Source organism: Sus scrofa, chromosome 17 (genome assembly GCF_000003025.6).
Source record: "Sus scrofa isolate TJ Tabasco breed Duroc chromosome 17, Sscrofa11.1, whole genome shotgun sequence".
Classification (NCBI taxonomy): domain Eukaryota; kingdom Metazoa; phylum Chordata; class Mammalia; order Artiodactyla; family Suidae; genus Sus; species Sus scrofa.
This window is the reverse complement of record NC_010459.5, coordinates 39,371,601-39,390,671: the sequence shown is the minus strand read 5'-3', so window position 1 is coordinate 39,390,671 and position 19,071 is coordinate 39,371,601. Positions and strand designations below refer to the sequence as shown.

Sequence of the window (19,071 nt, the reverse complement as noted above, 5' to 3'; positions counted from 1 at the left end):
TTGAAAGATTTACCACATCAAGAGTCAGAACAAAAAGAGAGGTTTTTCAGGAAGCTTCTCAAGTCCCAGAAGTTGAACTATTGACATCCAAGCTCACATGCACTCCCCACGCTTTCAGCCTTATGATCCCTCAGCCACCTACCAAGAAACCCTGCAGCCATGAGGACAGGCTGTTTCCCCACCCAGTGCACACACCTGTCAAGACCCACGCTCTGCCCACTCTCCTTCTTCGCCTACTCTCTTATCGGCCACCTCTTCTCCTTCCAAGTTCCCGAGTTTAAGCCCATCACTTCTCACCAGGGCCACCCGCATGGCTTACCCCCTGGCCTCTAGGAACTCTAGGCTTGCCCTTCCAGGCCATCTTCCCACCGCCAGAAATCAGATCACATCATTCCCAACCTAACACCCTGGAGTGGCCCTTATCACCCTCTAGACAAGTTCCAGCTCCTGGCCCAGCACACATGTGCTGCAGGATCTGGGCCTGCCTGTGGTCCACTTTTCTTTTCCTATCGTCCCCAGTGCACACAGCAAACTCCTGTCACTCTAAAGCGCCCTCCTGAATCATGCCTCTGCACTTTTTTCTTGTTTTTTTTGTTTTTTTGTTGTTGTTTGTTTGTTTTTGTTTGTTTGTTTTTTTGTCTTTTGTTGTTGTTGTTATTGTTGTTGTTGTTGCTATTTCTTGGGCCGCTCCCACAGCATATGGAGGTTCCCAGGCTAGGGGTTGAATCAGAGCTGTAGCCACCGGCCTACGCCAGAGCCACAGCAACGCGGGCTCTGAGCCGCGTCTGCAACCTACACCACAGCTCACGGCAACGCCGGATCGTTAACCCACTGAGCAAGGGCAGGGACCGAACCCGCAACCTCATGGTTCCTAGTCGGATTCGTTAACCACTGCGCCACGACGGGAACTCCCTCTGCACTTTTTTCTTTGTACTTGTGGCTCCCTCTGCCTGGAATGCCCTCTCTGAACCCTTCACTGTTGGATGAAGATAACAGTTCACCTTTACTGAGTGCTCAGTATGTTCTAGGCTCTCTGCTAAGCCCTTGGCAGGCACTACTTTATTCATTCTCACCAGAATCCTATGATGCAGGCACTTAATGTGGCCTGTTTACAGATAAAGAAACAGAATCAGCGATGTGAATGGACCTGGCAGATGTCGCATGGTTGATAAGGGGAGGAGCCAGAATAGAAATCCAAGCACCTGACTCTTAGATGGCTCCAATCCTCTGTCCCCCAGGAACAGTGCAATTGCGACGTGGAATCAGAAAACACAGCTTATTCCCAAGAGCATCCTTTCTTCCTGGGCCGTTGGGAATAGCCTGCCTCAGAGTGCCTGCAGAGAGGGCCCAGACTGTTCCTCTCTCAGTTCACCTCCAAACTCTGCACTCCCCCAACTACACAGCAAGCCCTCTTCAAGTTTACTAAGTGTCTGAGCCCCTACCTCAGAAGTAGCTCTCTATAGTTACAATTAATGGCCCAGCAGTGACTCCCAGCAATGTCCTTCAGGAAGTCTAAACTCTTTGATCTAGCATCAAGGGCCTGGCAGGAGGTGGTACCAGCTCATCTTTTCAACCTTAATTTCCCACTGTATCCTCTGCCCCTGCGCATGTGTGCTCTAGCCCCAACGACGTGATGAGGGTTTACCATCCCTGTCATGTTGGTTCTCACTAAAAGCTGCCATTTAACTGAGCAACTTCTGAGAGTCATCCTCTGAGTCAAGCATCTCGTCTCCCTACAATTCATTCATTCATTCATTCATGCATCCAACAAATACTGAATATATACTATGTGCCATGTAACGAGGAGTGAACATTAAAAATAAGACAAATGGTTACAAATTATGACAAGCAGTGTGAAGAATCAAGAGGTGGAGATAGAGAGCAACGCAGTGGGGCCAGGATCAGTGGTGGTGGAGGTGGGAGGGTCTCATTAAGCTGAACTAAAAAGGATAAGAAAGATCTCATGCTGCAAAGAGCCAGGAAAAGAGAATTCAAAGCAGAAGGAACCAGCACATGTAAAGGTCCTGAGGTGGGAAAGAATTTGTTACATAAACAGAGAGGAAGAATTAAACAACCAATGAAGAGATATATGACTGAAGAGGGGGAGGCAGGAGTCAGCTTATTCAAGGCCTGGTAGGACCTGGTAAGGAGTTCAGAATTTATTCTAGGAGCAGAGGAAAGACACCAGGTGACATGGTCTGATTTGTGTTTCACAAAGATCATTCTGCCTGCCCCGTGGAAAGGACACTTGAGGATATAGATAATGTATAATGTATGCAAAGTAACTGGCAGAGCACTGGCTCAGGACATGTTAATCCCTTTTTCCTTCCCTCTTTACCCCCTTCCTAGGCTAAGAATGTTCTCTTTAATTCCTATTCCTTCTTCTGACCTATATATTGTCAAAATTTGGATTTGCTGAGGATGTATGATCTGCATGAGCTTTACTGCTAGATGTGGTACAGCAAGAGAATGCGATTTACCCAACTGCCACACAGCAGGGCTGTGGCCGTGGTAGAACTTTCCTGCCTCTCTCCTTCTCCCAAACTGTACCCTGGGTGGATCGGGAAAGTCAAGAGGAAGAGGAGACAGCAAGTGCTAAGGCCTTCTCCCTGGGTTCTCTCCCCACCTCTTCATGAAGAAGCTCAGAAAGCCTGGTTCTCAGGCAATTATGGGCTCAGGGTGGAGAGGGGCTGGATAACCCCCTCACCCCCCTCCTCTAGGAATACTCTCTTCTTCTGTTTGAGCCAGATAAGGGCAGGCCACAAAAACACTTATGATGGAGGCAGGAGACTTGCTAGACTATTAGCTGATCCTATCACCATCCCCAGGAAGCAGCAAGGGTTGTGGCCCTCATTCTGCCATTCAGAAGCCAGCATTCGGTGTGCTATGACTTGCCTAAGGATAGAGAGAATACAGCAGAACTCAAACTGGAATCACAGCAGGTGGCTGAGGATTCTTGAGCTGAAAACCCTATTGTACAGATGAAGGCACTGAGGACCAAGAAGGGAAGGGGATGGGTCCCCAGGTCACATGCTGAGTAAGTGATGGAACCAGGACTAGGAGTCCAAGTGGCTTCTGCTTTTCAGCTCCCCATGCAGCCTCCCTTAAGAAAGATGGCAAAGGGGGCAGAGGTGAGACGGCTTGGGGGTGGGGAGGGAGGCAAGGACAGGGCAGCGCCAGCTCTCCCGGCCTGCACTGCTTCAGCTCCCAGCCCTCCCACTGCTCCTGGGTGTGGCAAAACCTGCCAAACCAGTGCCTGTGCCCAGGCCAAGTGGCAGAGCCCAAAGGTACAGGAGTATAGGAGGCAGAGCCCAGAGCTGCAGGGGCACAGATAAGCAGCAGATACCAAGAGTTGGAGGGTAGGGAGGTCACAGAGAGGCTTGTCCGTGGCCTACTAGCCAGGCCACATGGGCACTGCCCCAGGGCCAGGATGGGCGCTCGGCACTGAACTTCTCTGTCATCCAGAATCAGGCACAGCCAGGACTCCCCAGGCCTCCTGTCCCCATCTGGCACAAGAGCCTGCCCTCTGCTTCCCCTCCTCCCCGGGACATTCAATATGTCAGCTGTCAGTGCCACCAGGACAAGAGACCCAGGAACTTACAGGAACTTACAGGAGGCAGGGAATTGTGGCAAAAATGACAGACAAACACTTCTCCCCTCCCAACCACAGCCACAAGGATGAAGTCCTGCCACCCTCTGCCTTGCTGGGGACACACATGCTTTACCTCTTGCCCTCCCCCCATCTCAGTGACCAAGACCCACGAAGTAGTTGAGCCCAAGATGCGATTGTGGGGGGAGAGGCCAGGAGATGGCCCTCCTAGGTAGCTCTGTGGCTCAGTGACCCTCGGTGTGGACGCAGGAAAGCCTGCCCTCTGGGTCTTCGGTTTCGGCGTCCTTCCTATGGCGGGGCCAGGTCAACGCCATAGTTTCAGGGAACCTTGAAGTTTTACTCTCACCCACCCGCCCCGACCCCATCTCTCACTTCCTCCTGCCCAAAGGAAAGTATAAGAGGTTATACCCACCAGTGTGCTGGGCTGCCGCTGGATGGAGCTGACCTCTGTGTCAGGGATAACCTGTTCTGTCAGCAGTAGTGCCAGCTGGGGAAGTGGGGCCCACAGGCCAGACTAGGGGGAGGGGAGGGTGCTGATGATCCTATCAACTTTTCCCAAGTGGTCAGAACCCAATTCAGAAACCACTCCCAAGGCTGACAAGAGCCAGAAGCCAACAGCTAGGCAGGAAGGGTCCTTGGCATCAGCCTGGGCTCTTGTGAGCCTGGGACACGTGGGCCAGACAGGTGCCCTACAAAGGTCAGGGAGTATTCTCATATCCCAACCAGTCCCCTCCCTTGGTAGACAGGGAGGAGAAGGCCCAGAGAGAAGCAAGGACTGGCCCAAGGTCACACAACAAGGCCATGACAGAAGTGGAACCACCACCCAGGCCTGATCCCTAGCCCAGGGCTTCCAGGGTCTGCCACCTCCCATGGCATAGACGTTTTTCCAAATTCAAAATCCTGCATCCAGTTTGTGCTGTGGCACAATGGGATTGATGGCGTCTCTGCAGCAGCAAGGACTCAGGTTCAATGCCTGGCCTGGTACAGTGGATTAAGGATCCAGCATTGCCACAGCTGCAGTGTAGGTGGCAACTCTGGCTCAGATTTGATCCCTGGCCCAGGAACTCCATATGCCACCAGGTGGCCAAAAAAGAAAAAAGAAAAAAAAAAAAAAAAATCACACATCCCATGGAGGAACCAAGAGACACCTTCCTCACCACTGCTTGGAAACTGTCAGAGACCAGTATGGACCTCTGCCGTTCAGTACCTATCACACGTATACCTGTTGTGTTCACCTCTGTGCCTTGGCATGTGGGTCAGTGCCTCATGTGCAAATTGGTTGCCTATATCGACACAATGGAGGAACAACTGCAGGCTGAATCTACTTCTGGGCCCAAGCCCTGGGGTTGGGGGTGAGGGAGCTGGAAACAAAAGAGAGAAATGGACAAGGCTCAGGATCTAGACAGGGACACTGTTGGCCCCCAGCTTCCAAAATCCTGGGCCCAAAAGTGAGACAGGTTGCCCCCAATCACCCTGAGGGTACAGACTTTAGGATGTGTGTGTGTGTGTGTGTGTGTGTGTGTGTGAGAGAGAGAGACATGGCAAGGCGACCAACCCAGACGCTCAGCCACTTATTCAGCCACTTGCTCCCTCACCCTCCAAAAACTTAGAGTGAAGATCAGGGTCAATAACAGTCGTCCCCCACTTCCCTGGCAGTGCCGCCAGATCTAGAGGCTAATCCTTGCAGCATCTTTGGCCAGGAGTTGAACTTCCAAAGCAGGAAGACCTGAGCTGAACTCACTTCTCCTAAGACTCACAACCACATCTGTAAAACGGAGATGGCCATGCCTTCCTGCCTCCCTTCAGGAAGTGCTCTGAAGGCCAAATGGGTACGAACATGCTTTGAAAACTGTAAAGTGCCAAAGAGATGTAAGAGATTATTAATAATAATAGCATTCCCATCACTAGCCCCACTGGCCCCCAGAGAATCTCAATCTCTAAACTTCAAGGATCATCACCATTATGGCTACTAACAACACAGTGACACCAACCAGTTCTTAAGCCTTCAACTGTTGCCTGCCTTCTCTCAGTTGAGCTCCATAACCTCTGAAGTAAGAACTACTATTGTGTCCATTTTATAGATGGCAAAACTGAGGCAGAGAGAAATAAGGTATCTTACTCAAATTTACACAGTAGATGGTAGAGCAGAGACTCAAGACTCTATATCCAAGTGTGTCTGAGTCTCTAGCAACTGATGCCAATTACTTACTTTCCAAGTCTTAGTTCCCAACTTGCCAACCGGGAAAACTAACTTGGTCAGTCAGCAATGAGTTCTAGAAACCAACACGGCTGCCACAGGCCCGCACAAGGCCCAGGAGACCAGTCTTGGTGTCTTTGCTTCCTTGCCGCCCCCAATCCAGGGAGGGCTGGAAGTAAAGACCATGCCAATACTACATTCGGAGTTGTGCAACCATCACCACTATCTAATTTCAGAATCCCAGCTATTCTTAAAAGGGCCCAGCTGTAGCCCCCAGTGCTCCTTAGGAACATGGGGCTCCTCTCTGGTTTGGCCCAGCTTGCCACTTTTCTGGGAAAGGCCAGGGTGCCCCTAGGAAGAATTTCTCTGGGCAGAAGTGGAGCAAAATGTAAACACTCACTGGACACTGTGCTCCACTTAGTGAAACAAAGTTGTGGATTTTCTGGGAAAGGGGCCCATCCTATCAGGCCAGCCCAAACCCCAGCCTTTTCCCAGCCTTGCCTCTCTAGCTGCCCTGAATGCAGTGATTGTGCTGACCGTGGCCTCAGTTTCCCCATATGCTCCCTGGACAGCAGGCAGAAACACATGTCTCCAACATCCCACAGAGGGATCCTTTCCAACAAATGGCTAATCTCATCCACTTCGTCAGAAGAAGACCAACCTCTTGTGTCAGGCGAGATCAGCAAGAACCATAGGCTAGGGCTGGATTGAGGAATGCTCAAATTCAGAACTGGTGATGAAGCTTTATTCTTCAGGCCTTAGAAAGCTTGGGAAAGTCTGAACTGGGGAAATGGCCCCTCCATACTGGAATGGACCAAAAAGAAAGTCCCAGAGGCTGTCCTTATAGCCATTAGCACTGGGCAGCAGGAAGAAAGATAAGGATTCCAGACACTGGTTTCTACCTTCCATTGCTGCTCTGCCACTCATTAGCTGTGTGACCCTGGAGAATTCACTCGCTTTCTCTATGTGACCTTGGAGAAGTTACTTGCTTTTTCTGTGTGACCTTGGAGAAGTCACTTGCTTTCACAAACCCACCCACAAAATAAAGATAATTATATCCTCCCTGCCTTAACTCTCAGGATTATGGGGAAAATCTGATGATGAATAGAAAAGCCTTTTGTAGGAAAAATATAAGGGACTTTGACTTAGTTTAGGAAGTAAGAGCCTTGGGGATGAAGAACCCTCCCCCAGTGAAACAATTTCCCTTTATTCTCTACCTCTTCTCCCCCTACAGAAATGCTGAAATCCCTCTAGGAAGGGTGGGAGAAATCCAGGGATCCCAGAGGTAAGAGGGGTCACAGAAGGAATGCTGGACATCTGGGTCTTGTCTAGATGACATTTGTGAAGCCTGCCCCCCCGTCCCTGCCCCCGGACATCCCCTCTAGCTCTCAGGCAGGAAGCAAGCTGGGGGGAAAGGCCTGTATCCACACTGGAGAGAGGCTGGAGAGCAGACAGAGGAGCCACAGTCAGCATTTCTGAGCCACAGCTACAGGATTAGGTGGGCAAGGGCAGAGGGAAGGTGGGGAGGGAGGTTGGGGGCACATTCTCCTGTTGAGTCTCCCCCATCATTCCATCCCTCCTATAAGAGACTTCATCCCTGCTACAAGAGATAATGATGCACCACGTTTCATGTGACAACTGTACCTGTCATTTTCCTCCTCTGTAAAATGGGGGTGATAAAGCCTCTGACACACAGTGAGTCCACTTCAATAAACATGACTGCCATTCTTCCGTCCTTCATAACCCAGAAGGCTTCCAGTGCTAACATCCTCTTCCCCCAATTTTCCACCTGACTTGTTTGAAGAAAAAGCTGAAGGTACTTTCAGGACAGAGCCCAGGCTCGAGGGCATTATCCATCTTCCGACAAGGTGGATGAGATTCACTGTGTGCGGAAGGGGCTGGGGGAAGGAGAGGGGATCTCTCTGTGGGTTAGAGGGACATGCTTCAGCCTGCTGGCCAGGAAGGGGATGGGGAATCCTACCACTCAGCAAGGCTCTTAGAGACAGTCCTGGTTCCTTGAGCTTGTACTGCCTGGAGGAAAGGCTTCCCCCACCCCACCCCAGGGCAATGGTCCACAGGGGAACTCTTCTCCCACCATTTGCCACCAGGAATGAAGGACTGACACCTGTTGGTGCCTGGGCGTCCTTGTCCACCATCCATGTGGGGCCTGCCCTCTTTTTTCTCTTTTTTATGGTTGCACCTGTGGCATAAAGTTCCTGGGCCAGGGATTGAATCCAACCTGCAGCTGTGACTTACGCCACAGCTCTAACAATGCCAGATCCTTTAACCCAGTGTGCTGGGCTGGTGATGGAACCGGCATCACTGCAGCCACCCAAGCTGCTGCAGTCAGGTTCTTAACCCACTGAACCACAGTGGGAACTCTGGGCCTGACTTCTTTACATCTGCGAGGAAAGGTGAAGGCCCTGTGTGTAGCTGGAGACAATCAAACCTTTTCACGTCTCTGAAGAGAACAGTGGGAAGGAGGCGGCCTTTCCGTGAAGCCTGAAAGATGGCTAGCCACCTTCCCCATCCCAGATCTTTAGTTCCGGCCAAATGGAAGCACTCCTGCTTCTCCCTTCCACACCTTTTCTCAAGCATCTCCCTCCACCCAGAGAGCCCTCCCTGAACTGAAAGTCCTAATCCAGCCCCCTCCAAGGCCTAGATCAAATGTCCCCTCCCCCAGGAAGCACATTTTGACTACTGTGTCCCATGCTGCCCCCTTTCCCTGAGCTTCATTTGTGCTTGATCTGTCCCTCTCCATTGGCAATTTGCACTGTTGGCTGTGTCACAGCCATACCTGCACACGTTTATTTATTTCCCCTCTGGGGGACGCAGGTGATTGCAACAGTTTCTAGCACAGGCTCAGAGCCAGGCACACCTGAACTCAAATGCCAGCTTTGCCATTTATTAACCATCTGACCACAAGAGAGTCATTTCTCTTTTATGAGCCTCAGTTTCCTCTGGAAAATGGGGGCAATAACAGTAACTGCTTCACAGAGTTGTTGTTGCAATTGAAGGTGACAGTGCATATTAAGCACTCAGCACAGAGCCTGGCACAGAGTGAGAACTCTAGTACTCTGACTTATTTGCTACAGTGACATTTCAAGCAGGTTCACGGATAATTTTTCTTTACATCTCCTATCACAGAGCCTCACACTGGACAGATGGATGGACGTCTATGGAGGTGGATCTGTGTGCAACATAAGGAAGCCCTTCCCAATGGCAGAGCAGAGTAAGCTGGACCTGGGTCTGCCTCTGGAGGTCATGATCTCCATGTCACAGAACAGCATGCAAACAGACGTAGGATCCACTTGAACTTCCAACAGAAGCATTAGATGTGGGATCACAGTGTGGGCTCTGAAGCCAGACTCCTTGATCTTGAACTCAAGCGTCTCTTCTTACTCAATGTGTGACCTTCACTAGCTGTGCCTCAGTTTTCCCATCTATAAAATGGGGAGAGTAACAGTAGCTACCCAAAGGGTTGTCAAGAGGATTCAATGAAATAATACATGAAAAGCAATAGAATGTGCTCAGCATAGGGAGAGTAATTCAATAAACATTACCTAATACTATCGCTCTTGACATCCATATGACTATGACCCAAGAGGGGAGTTATGGCCCCGTGCAGGCCTACAAGCTGTTCACTTTCCCATAACCCAAGACTCCACTAACACCCCACTGTGCCCTCTTAGCTCCATCTGCCCAGCAGCCTTCCACGGCCCCTTCTGGCCATAGCTCTGCTCCTCCATTTGCTACATGAGTAGGCACTTGACCCAGGCCTGGCCACTCTAGGGAAGATCTGTATCTTCCAGCAACAATGACTGAACCAGAGTCCTTCCCTTGGGTTGATGTATAGATCCTAGGAGGAAAATGGTTCCCTCTTTCTTTCTGTTTGGATTGCTAAACTGGGGCAGTCAACAGCCAACTCCTCACAAGAGCAGAGAGGAGAGACACGCTGTGATGGGAGAGAGATGGAGAGTCTACCTGATTCCTCATCCTTCAATTCCATGAACTGTCTCAGGATCCAGCAAAGTCCTTTTTGGTTTAAGCCACTTTGAATAGACTTTTTATCACTTGTTTCTGAAAACTCCAGGCCCAATTATACAGGTCCTAAGCCCACAGGCAGGGCAGAGGCAGTATTATGACTGCTCCTGTGTGTTCCAGCACAATCCCTGTCATCTGGGCTGCAAAGGACAGTCCACAAAGCATGTTCTCAAGAATCATCCTGACCCAGTGGTCTCTAGAGCCCTGGGAGTCGGCAGAGGCACCTGTAAAAACACTCACGGAGCAAAGAGCAGTAAGGAGGGTAACAAGATTCTGGGTAAATTTCTGCCAATTCAACCACAGCAGTTCTGTTACAAATGCTGACATATCAAGATTGTGCCCCCCCCCAAAGATTTGAAATGCCCTACTCTAATTAATACTCAAAAGAGCATTAAGAAGTAACCAAGGGGAGCTCCCATTGTGGCTCAGCAGGTTGAGAACTTGACTAGTATCCATGAGGATGTGGATTTGATCCCTGGCCTCACTCAGTGGATTAAGGATCCAGCATTGCCACAAGCTGTGGTTTAGGTTGCAGATATGGCTCAGATCTGGTGTCACTGTGGCTGTGGCTGGCAGCTGCAGCTCTGACTCGAACCCCTAGCCTGGGAACTTCCATATGCCATGGGTGTGGCCCTAAAAAAAAAACAAACAAAACAAAACAAAAAAAAAAACCCAAGGCCTATGCATCTATCCCCATTCTCTAGAAAAGGAAACTGAGGCCCAGAAAGGAGAAATGATGAAGCTGAGGCTACAGAGCAAGGCAGTGTCGGAGCAAGGACATGAATGCAGGCTCTGGACTCGCAGACCAAGTGATTCCCACTGCACCAGGCTGCCTGTAAAAATCTATCATCTCTCATATTTCCAGTCTTTCTGGTAAACTGATGGTGGTTCATATCTAGAGTCTCCCTTTTCTAAGCTCTGACCCCTATAGAGTCACCTGCCTCTGAGCCTGGTTCCTTAGAGGGCTTCTGGAAGCTCAAGGAACCTGTGGAGTAAATGCATGGACCCAACCTCTAGCCACCCCACACACCATGTACACATAGGCTTAGTTGCCCTTCTCCCCACCCACTTGCCCGAATGTCAGGAAAAGCCCGGAAGATCCCCTCCTGGGAACTCTTAATCCACCTCCTCTGTCCTGGCTGTGCTGGGGCTGCACACAGAGGATTCCTTGTTCCCAGTGCTTCCTGCCCAGAGATCTCTGTGGGGCCCGTGTGCTGGCAGGAAAGAACCAAATCACTCCTTTTAACTAGAGCTAAAGCCACCCCTATCCCTGCCACCCTCGAGAGCAACATGTCCCAGCTCTGTTTGGCATTAATCCTACCTGCTGTAGCCTGGCTCGGCCCCACCTCAACATCCATGTCCCCTGTTCCCCAGACACACACACAGACACAAGAGAGTTCCCCTAGGGGGAACAGAGGTGCCTCACATGTAATCAAAAGTAAAAACTAGAGGATTCTAGAATGACACCACCACACCCCTGGCAGTTGTGCCTTACTAATAACCCCACAATGATATTTGCATATTACTTCACAATTTCCCAACCAGTATAACTTCATTGGCTCGGTTCCCTCCCCATGCCCTCACCTTGCCAGAGTCACAGAACCCAGCAGATGGCAAGGGGCTTTGACATGCCCCAGGTCAGTGGTTTGCAGAGTGTCTTGCACAGAGCCAAGAATGGGTTCTGTGTCATCCTCTGGAGGCTGCTGGGGGTTGAGGAATTAGCCAATTAGAATCCCCCAGACCCACATCAACTTTGATCACGGCTGCAGTCCCTTTAAGCTGTTTTGTACACTGAGATTCTTTGGGGTTCACTTGAGAAGGGGATTTCCCAGCTGGAAAGTGTGAAAACAACTCATTTACTCTGACCCTGCCTTCTCCCACCTCCTACCCTGACAATGTATGTATGACCCTGAGGCCAACAGAGAGGGAAGTGGCGGTCAAAGGTCACATGGGAATCAGTGGCAGAACCAGAATGAAAACACCCTCTTCTGAATCTAGTCTATAGCCCAGGAGTGGTTAAGCAAAAGAACACTAGGGCTGCAGGTCAGGGAATCCAGCTTCCTAGTCCAAGGCCATTTGTCCTCAGTCATGGTGGGTGGATAAGCAAGATGGGCAAGGCATGCTATCTAACACAGAAGTGCTTAAAGGGGCCCATTTCAGTCCCTTCCTCAAAATAAGCCAAAACCAGAGCCTACCCTCAGCACTGGACCCCTTTTTCAAACCCACCAGGAATGTGTGGCCTACACAAACTCACCCCAGCCCTAAAATAGATTAAAGTATCCTAAAGGCCTGAAAGTACCAATTTGTCCAACTGGAGCAAAAACAGCAGAATTAGGCTGTGCCTCAGTAACACTCACCCCTCCTCCGACTACACCAGCTCCCCCGGGGTAAGGACGTCAGTCAGGCACCTAGAAGGAGGAAACAGTGTTATGGCCTCTGAACTGAGTTCATGGACCCAGCATGGAGCTGGAAATTGAGAGGCTGGCATTTGACTCTCTGAGGAACCTTAGAGAAGTTGCTGAACCTGTTACACAGAAAGGCTCGTGTGACTACGCAGAGCAAAAAGGAAAATAACAAATATGAAGCTGAAGCGGCCAGCAGGGGCCAGGTGGTAAAGGGCCCTGGAGGCCAAGGTGAAGAATTCAGCCTTGATTCTAAGAGCAATGGGAAACCACTGACTTGTAGGGGTGAGAATGGACTGGAAACAGGCAAGAGTAGCCTTAGACATGAGAGGAGGCTGTTGTGGCTGTCTGGGAGCATGTAACAAAGGCCCAGACTGGGGTGGCCGCAGTAGAGCCGGAATGATCTGGATGAATTCCAGAGCTCTTTGAGGCAGTGGAATCCCCAGAACTTGGCAGGGGACTGGATCCAGGGGATGAGGGAGACCCCACGGGCACCCCTTTCATGTCAGTCCTATGGTCTCTAGCACCCAGGAGGAAATACACCCATGGTTTTCTCCTCTTGGCCTATCCTTACCTCAGTTTCCCCATCAGTAAAACAAACATGCTGGGAGTCAATGGTCCCTAAGGTCTTTTTAGCATTAATATTGTGTTCTGGTCTAATTCACTCACAGAGTACTTAGGTCCTCCAGTTTTGTGGGTTGTTTTTTTTTAATGTGATTATATTTCTCTCTTTTCCTACCTTTTATTTTTTTATTTTTAAAATTTCTTATTGAAATATAGTTGATTTATAATATTGTATTAATTTCAGGTGTACCACAAAGTGATTGTTTTATATATATATACACACATATGTGGGGGGGGTGTATATTCTTCTTTAGATTATTTTCTATTATAGGTTATTATAAGATATTGGGTATAGTTTTCTGTGCTATACAGTGGGTCATTGCTGGTTAAGCCCCTTTTCAATCATCTTTAAGCCCCAACTGCAGGCCTGGCCTAGGACACAACGGGCAGGATTGTTAGAAGGCAAAAGCTCAGGTCCCCTGGAATTCACACTCAGAACAATAATCTCCAAGTGGGACAAGGTGTTTCCACTTCACACAGAACACAAGAGTCAAGCAAATGGGAAGATCCCTCGGGCTGAGGTTGGAACAGCAGGAGCGAAAGCTGTGTGCCTGAGCGCCTTTTCCTGCCCCTGCTCCAAAAGCTAGCATGGGCCTCTGGACATTGCCACTCCAGCTGTAACAACAGTCACCCCAAAGCTTACAACCTGCTTCCCCATCCACTGTTCCCCAATGCCCAGGCTCACCCTGGGAAGCCGGACATCGAGGTACCTGGGAGGCGATACAGTGCAGTAGTGTAAGTGGGGGTTCCACAGCCACACAGACCTGGTTCGAATTGTGGCTCCACCACTCTCTAGCACTGTGGCCTGGGACATGTCATTTCACTTCTCTGAGCCTCAGTTTCCTCATTCGGAAAACAGGAGTAAGAGTCTGCTTCTAGGGCTAATGGGAGGATTCAGTGAGAGGCTGCACGTTCCTTATCACAACAATCCAGGAGGCAGCAGCCACCATATTCAGATGTGGACCCTGGGACCCTGGAAGGTGAAATGACTCACTGAAGATGATTAGAGAATCAACCTAGGGGTGAGACCCAGAGCTCAGGTTCTTATCTGCCAGGTTCCTCTTTATTTATTTACTTACTTACTTATTTATTTACTTTTTGCTTTTTAGGGCCTCACCTATGGCCCTAGGGGTCAAATCGGAGCTACAGCTGCTGGGTAGCCACAGCACAGCAACTCAGGATCCGAGACTTGTCTGCAATCTACACCACAGCTCACAGCAACGCCAGATCCTTAACTCACTGAGTGAGGCCAGGGATCGAACCCACATCCTCATGGATCTTAGTCGGGTTTGTTAACTGCTGAGCCATGAAGGGAACTCCAGGTTCCTCTTTTTTAGATGAAAATGTTGAGACTAAAAAAATTACAAATGACTTGACCAAAGCCACAGAGGGAATTCATGGTAAAAGAGGGATTTGAACCTAGGCTCTCTGGATGAAAAAGCCCAGCATCTCCCTGATGGGTATCCGTAAAGTAGGTGTATGTGGAGAAGCTTCCAATTTCAGGGCCCTTTAAACCTGGAACGGGGACAAATGCAAATCTGAGGAGACAGAGTGAGGGTGGTAGTGAAGCTACCTTGAGAGGAAACCAGTAGGAGCTTGTGAAACAAAAGTCTTTTTCTCAGAAGGCCTCTCCAGGGACTGGGCAGGAGAGGGGCTGCTGACAAACAGGGCCATCCTGCCAGGGCTGAGCTAAGGGCTGGATCTAAACAGAAACAGTTCCAGCTTGGCCACCAATTTGCTGGGTGATCCTAGAGAAGTCATACGCGCACACACACACACACACACACACACACACGTCTCTGTTTCTTCAACTAAACAATGAGACGGTTGTACTGAATGGTGTTGAGATTCCTTCCAGTTATAGAAGACTAATAATAATCATTTCTCATGAGTGTCAGATTCCTGGTCAAGTCCTGCTTTCACAAACCCAAAAGAGGAGGCTCCAGTATTCCACAATAGGCATGGGAAGTCCTGCATTCAGGTTCTGACCATTTAGCTAGGTCACGTCCTCTCAACAGGCCTCACCTTCCTCATCTGTAAAATGGGCACATAACTCTGCCAGATCACCAAGAGAACAGGAAGGTCCAAGGAGCTTCTCCAAAGGCAAGCCATCCTCTGAGGTAATAAACAAAACATCCCCAGAGTCCCCAGCCCAATCCTCACCCTCAAACTCTTTTACCGTCTCCTTTTCCTTTGGCCCACGTCCCATTTGGACAAATGGAATAACTGAATGCAAGCTGACAGATGCAACAGCAGTAGCAACAACCCCCGCAGCAAGTAGTAGAAGTAACCACTGCCGCTAAGACTTGACTGCAGATGTGCCAGGTGATGTGCTAAGTGCCATACTTATATCTCAGGAAATTATATGTCAGGTAATCCCCTCCATCAACGAGGTTAATCCCACCCTTAGTCTAGAATCACAGATGAAAGACTAAGGTTCTAACACTGTAAACCAATTATAATGGAAGAAATAAAAATCATTAAAAAATTAAATACATAAAATAAAATTATAGCCAAAAAAAAAAGAAAGACTAAAGTTCAGCAAAGTGAAGTGACTTGCCCAAGGTCACAAAAAGAGCAGTGAGTAGCACGGCCACCCAGAGGCATGATATCATTAGATATCAGAAGTCCTGATCTTATCCTTGAGGCTATGGGGTTATTCAGCATAACATTCCAGCAGGGGGTGTGATGAGTTATGGGGCAGGGGGTGGGCAGTGAGTGGAAGGATATCTGGCCTTCACCCCCAAGCCTCCCCAAATAACTAGACTTTACAGTCTTATATTATTATTCTGTATCCAACTCAAGTCTCTGGCTAGAACAGAGGTGTCCAATCAAAATATGATGCAAGCCAAACATGTAATTTAAAATTTTCCAGTAGCCTAACTTTAAAAAGTACAAAGGAATCAGTGAAATTAATTTTATTTTTTTGGCCATGCCCACAGCATGCAGAAGTTCCCGGGCCTGGGATTGAACACATGCCACAGGAATAATCCAAGCCACGACTGTGACAATACCGGATCCTTAACTCGCTGAGCCAATAGGAAACTCCAAAATTAATTTTAATAGTATACTTATTTAATATGTAATCAATATAAAAAACAGGACTATTATTGAAATATTTTACAATCTTTTTTTCAAACTAAATCTTCTAAATCCAGTATGCACCTTACACTTAGAGCACATCACAATTCTGACACTAAGTTTTCATTAGATATTTAAATTCTCTTAGACTTTACAACTGAAAAAGCGTTTTAACAAATCTAAATTCACAAACATATGTAGAACTGTTCCAACAACTGGAGTATTCTTTTTAATTTTTAAATTAATTAAAATTAAATAAGATTAAAAGCACTGTTCCTCAGTGGCACTAGTTGCATTTCAAGTGCTCGGTAGCCATGTGGCTAGTGGCTACTGTATGGGGCAGCATAGCTGTGACAGTCAAGTCCTAGAGGGCAGGGGTTGGTGGTCTCCTTGGCCCTAGGCCAGAGCCAGGCCTCCCAAAGTAAAATTGAATGTCAAAAGAACGCTGTGTACTTATTCCGACCCCCTACTGAGCCTGACGTTACCATCCACCTCTGATTCCCTAATACTCAGGGTGCTGGAGACAAAGGGATCTGATTATCCATTGCTAGGACAGCACTAAGGCTCAGAAAGGTAGGCCACCTCCTCAAGGTCGCTCAGCTTTAACCCACGGTCTGTTTGACTTGGAAGCCTAAGCTCTGTCCCTAGAGCTTGGCAGGGGCCCGGTCTGGGGCTCAGCCTTCTAGAGAAATAAATAAGCCTTTGCACTATCCCCTCCTCCCCGAGTCCAGTGGCAGAGAACGGCCCCTACAGGACACCCAGTGAAGAGGAGAAAGGGGAAGGAAATGGCAACGGTCCTACACAGCAGGCTTAGGCCACTGCGATACCGTTCCCACCTTCCCCCTCCCCCCTCACCAGGCAGGAGGCAAAGCCAGCAAGGTCCCCTGGCTGCCTGCCCTCTGGGTGGGTCCCCCAGGCTAAATGCTGTGCCCTCCCCCACATCTCGCCCAAGGAACACTCACCCAGAGGCCCTTGGACTAGAGCCAGAGCCCGTACTCACCTCCCAGGGTCACCTCAGCTGGAGTCAAGGGAAAGCGTCCAAGAGGCAGCCCGGCCCCTGGGAGGAGGGGAGGAGCAGGCCCTGGAGGCAGATTCCAGAGTAGGGAAAAGGTGGCAGGTACAGGCCAGAAAAACCTGGCTGGCTCCGCCCCTCTCCTGGGGAGCACAGCTAGCACTCAGCCCCCTCCCACCAGCCTACAGTTATTAGGTTTAACAATTAACTCTGATTGGTTTCCATTTTAGCAGAAGGCTGTTCCAGCAAAAAGACCCATTTAATGGTAGGGGACCTTGGAATACAATAAAGGGGAAGGTCTTGGTGTGAAGGGAGAAAGGGGTGGTTACTAAAACCACCCACCGCCTCCTTCCGTCCCATCCTACCAGTGTAGGACAGCTAAGGGGTGATGGCATAAGTTCCATAAGGTCTGGGGCAGTGCCTGGCATATAGTAGGTGCTCAATAAATATTTTTAATTAACAAAGACCCAAGTGCGCTGAACTAGAATAAAACAGGCCAGATAGATGGGCAGACTAATAAAGAATTGAAGGGAGGCATGGGTTGACTTGTCCTGGGTCCTCGCTGAGAACAAGCTGGGCTGAGGACTGGAAGGGCAGCCACCCAGGACATACCAGAAAACGGCTTTGAAGTCCTCCAGCCCTGGTGCTGCTCTTCCTAGCTGTGACCTCTGTAGCCCTCGCCCTTCCCATAAACAAGGGATGATAGATAACACCACGGTACAGGGCTGTACAGGGCCGGGCCCAAGAGGCTGTGTGCTCTGTGCCGCTGTAATACAGTCATGTCTCTCGCTGCTTGGCAACAGCCTCCTCTTCTCAGGCCACCCCCTGAACGCCCCCACATCCCAATATTCCCCTGGATCCCACCTATATGGCCCTTTTTCCTTTCCGGGAAGGAAAGCCCAGAATGATGACGGCTCCAGCCTACTCACATCCCACTCACCTGGAATCACACACACACCCTGGCAACAGACTGTTCCTAATATGGCATCTGCTTGTCGTTTGTACCCCTCCTTGGGTTCCCTGGCCCCCTCCTCACCCTCTTACCCCAACCCCTAACCCAAGCTTACGACCACAGCCCACCCCAGGCTTGTGCTAAACCCACTGTGGCCAGTTCCCCGGGTGTTCTTGGGTGGGCCCCCCGGCTTCTGGACCTCTGCTTCCCATCTATGTAATGTGGAGGTGAGGGGGTGGATTAAGAGATGGCTTCTCCTGATATTTAGAGATTCTGACACTTCTGGGATCAATTTGCGTTTTAACTTCAGACAGACCAGATTCAGATCTTGGCCAGGGAAACAGGCAGCCTTGATATTATGGGACAGACAAGCCGGCAGAGGCCCAGAGCTACAGCTCACCCCTGACCATTCTCAGCTCAGGCCTGGGCAGAGAGACCAAGGCCTCCATGCTCACTGGTCTCCACTACCTCCACCATAAAGCCCCAACTTTTTTTTCGACTCCACCTTTCCAGTCTTCTCTCTGTCTTTCTCAGGAGCAGCAGCATGAGCTACCTCTCCCCCAGATTCTTCTTGGCAAAACAAAGCTTGAAGCTCCCCCTCCAGCGAGGGTGCTGACCCCAAGGCCTTCCAAGTGGAGATTCTAGAGCTGCCTCTGCTTCCACTCCAATCTTTCCTGCACCTTCCCCCAACTCTCTAAGCATGTGCCCCATTCTCCTGTTTCCGGCCTGGCGCTCGCCTCCTTTACCTCCACAGGGAATACCTGTCTTCCTGCCTCCCACTGTCCGCTCCTGCTTCATGCCCATCCAGCTGGAATGTTACCTCCGCACGGAGTCTACACTGATCATCCTCAGCTCACTCGGCCACGTCTCTACCAAACACTACTCCTCGTACTAGAGTCTCACTAGCCCTGCTTGACTTTAAGACTCTGCAGACCAAGAAACTCCTGCGATGATTTTTCTCTGTCCCTCACCCTTGCTGTCCAGCACCATGAGAACACAGTAGGTATCAGCTGAAACAATATAATAACCATTAACTGAAAAGTAATGAATTATAATTGTTTATTGACCATTTATTCTTTATTAACGCTCAGATCTCAGCATTTTACATGTCCCATTTCAGTTAATCCTCCCAAACCCCAGTCGGCTTGT

At 49.6% G+C, this 19,071-nt stretch overlaps 1 protein-coding gene across 9 annotated transcripts in view; it reads right to left on the bottom strand.

Annotated features, from left to right (window-relative positions):
* Positions 1 to 19,071, bottom strand: part of EPB41L1 (erythrocyte membrane protein band 4.1 like 1) — a 134,677-nt gene that overhangs the window by 104,393 nt on the left and 11,213 nt on the right. For 3 of the 9 annotated variants that reach the window (XM_021078015.1, XM_021078008.1, XM_021078013.1), the window contains one exon: positions 12,209 to 12,259. The exons of 3 other annotated variants lie outside the window; for them this stretch is intronic. The gene's annotated coding sequence lies outside the window, so the exon portion shown is untranslated. Of the gene's footprint in view, positions 1 to 12,208; positions 12,260 to 16,958; positions 17,057 to 19,071 lie in introns of those variants that run through there. 3 more of the 9 variants (XM_021078020.1, XM_021078016.1, XM_021078010.1) reach the window with 3 other exon arrangements.